Here is a 3,128-nt window from a genome sequence, read left to right on the forward strand (position 1 = left end):
TTCTCGATTGGTGCTGGCCAGGGAAGTTTCTGCACGTCGTGCAGAGCACGTTGAGTTTCACGGGCAGTGTTTGGGCGAACATTATCCCGTTGGAACAACACACAACATTCCTGTTGCAAGAACGGCAAAACAACTGGTCTAATATTTCTCACGTACCGAGCACTGATTAGCGTCACATCCAGAAACTCCAAAGGTGAAAGAGAGTTGTAGACTATCGCACCGCAGACAATAAGGCTTAGGATGGGGCCAGCGTGTCTTGAACGAATGCACTCTAAGAGACAGAGCTCACCAGGTGTATGACGTACACCCAAACTACTATAACTTGGGTACAGGCATCGCTGAAAACTACGGCGCGCTACGCCATCTTCCAAGTGATCCCTTGACGCTTCAATCGAGCCGTGCACGTCGATGCTGTGGCGTGAGTGGAAGACAGGCTAGACGCCTACGTGCCCATAGTCCCACTGCTAATACCCGGTTCGCAACAGTTCGTGTTGACATGCCTGGGCTCGCAAGCCCTCTTACCTGTGCTGTGATAAATATACGATCTGCCGCTGCTGCCCTGACAAGACGACAATCCTGGTATGCCTCTGTGCTGCGCGGACGTCCAGAACCTCGTCTGCGGGTGTGAAAAGGTTCACGTGACCGCTGATGCCAGCATCGTTGCACAACTGACGCGCCACATCTAACATGTGTGGCAATTCGCCGAAAGGACCATCCTGCCACTCGAAAGACCATAAGTTGACAACTTTCAAGCTCGTTAAGTTGGCCATAGGGAGCTCGAGTGCGTCTTCGTGGCATGGTAGCTTGCTTGTTTCTCTTGTCTGCACCACACTAAGCCTTCTGGTCTGTTAATGAGTAGACACAGATGACGCTCCGGTAGCTATGCCACGCTACCTGTTGGCGGACAATGTTGAAGTCATTATCATATCAGTAACCCCAGGTGACACGTCATGGGATCAAAACCGACCGCTTCTTTCCAGATGTACCTATTTTTTTTCCGGCAATGTACATGACGTGCTACTATGACTTCCGTAAACGACGATGTTGAACCGACCTGCTCCATGAAAGTGATACCACCCAAATGTACCTCTCTTCGTCAACCGTGTGACTTTTACTTCCTGCAAGTAAAGAATTGCGTTACACTGAAAGTGGCTAGTTAGTTTTTGTTGTACGGTAATGTAAAGTTACATTCGCTGGTATTTTGTCTCTGTGGTGATGTGAAATTGAACTCCTGATTAGAGAAACAGTTAAACACTCTAAGTTCGCAAGTAATCTCGTAATTCTTTGAAAAATTGATGAGAAATGCAAAAGTAGACTGTTTATTGCAACTCTCGTGGCGAGAGTACAGTCTGTTCTGTTAAATTTCGAAAAACTGTCCTGTTAGCAATAATACAACCAGTCTGACGGGGAGAACAATATGAAATATAACTACCAAAATTGCCCTGTCTGAAAAGTATGTCACTGTTGAAATGTTCATTATATCTCACACAAATTATAAATTGCATAGCTGTTCATGCAACGAAAAAATGCTGTGCTGCTACTATCTCCAAACCACTGCAGTTGCTGCTGCTATGCTACTTACAGAATAAAAATTCAAGCAACTAGCAACACGATGTGCAATGCGTGCATTAAACTATAGACTTAACCGCAAAAATTCTATGCTAATAAATCTCATAAGCGCAGTGATCATTGTCAAGTAAATTTGTTACTGAGAAACTCGGGAGAGCAAGATTACATATGTGAAACTTTAAATAGACGATTGCTGGTTGATAGAAAAACAAAGTAACTGTATTAACAAAAGTTCACTGAAACAGTATTTTGACACTGGAAATATAAAAACTTCCCTTTACATTAATCGTGGAAAAATCTGAATAAATTCTCTTCACTTCCTTAGACACGTATGCTCCACATCTTTGAAGAAAAATCAGTAAACCACACGTCATGTCATAAAAATCTGATTCTAAATCCCTGACCAAATCCATTACTACACTTGGATGTCTCGGCAAATGCGCTATTTCAGTACGTTTTGAAGTCTTCTGACTGAATTTACGAAATATCTCTCCATAAATGTAAAATAATATATATATATATATATATATATATATATATATATATATATATATATATATATATATATATATAGTGATAGAGTAAGATGTGTTTAGGCCATGCCTAGAGCTGGCAATTTTCTTATATTATTTTACATTTATGGAGAGATATTTCGTAAATTCAGTCAGAAGACTTCAAAACGTACTGAAATAGCGCATTTGCCGAGACATCCAAGTGTAGTAATGGATTTGGTCAGGGATTTAGAATCAGATTTTTATGACATGACGTGTGGTTTACTGATTTTTCTTCAAAGATGTGGAGCATACGTGTCTAAGGAAGTGAAGAGAATTTATTCAGATTTTTCCACGATTAATGTAAAGGGAAGTTTTTATATTTCCAGTGTCAAAATACTGTTTCAGTGAACTTCTATTAATACAGTTACTTTGTTTTTCTATCAACCAGCAATCGTCTATTTAAAGTTTCACATATGTAATCTTGCTCTCCCGAGTTTCTCAGTAACAATATATGTAATCTGCTTAGATGGGTGGTAACGTATTTGCCTACCATGCAACGGGCCCGGGATCGATTCCCGGCCGGGTTGATTTTCTCCGCTTGTGGACTGGATGTTACGTTATCGTTTAATCACCACCGACACTGCACTCACAATCAATGGGGTCAACAGTCTTTCGCAGCACATCTTCGGCAGAGATGTTACCCACTATTACTCGTATGCTATTGAAGCTTTACTTTCTCGCGTGACACCAAAAATATCACCAAAATTACAATTTCCTGTATGATTAAAACCATTAACATTAGACATCATAACCGAGGAGAGAATTAAAATACAGGGGAGATAGTATCAAAATTCTTAATCTGATCCACCCAAAACCAGTTGTCCATGCCTGCCTTTCAAGATACGATTTTATAAGCTTGGTACGCATCCAAATTGGTGTCTGATAAATCTGTTTTCAGACACGTGAATCACGTGTGTTTCCCACGAACAGTGTACCGCAAAACATATCACTCACGCGAATTTTCCTTCGTGTGTTGCGCATGGTGCGAGAAATATGTTCTGCTTG

Source organism: Schistocerca nitens, chromosome 8 (assembly GCF_023898315.1).
Source record: "Schistocerca nitens isolate TAMUIC-IGC-003100 chromosome 8, iqSchNite1.1, whole genome shotgun sequence".
Taxonomy (NCBI): domain Eukaryota; kingdom Metazoa; phylum Arthropoda; class Insecta; order Orthoptera; family Acrididae; genus Schistocerca; species Schistocerca nitens.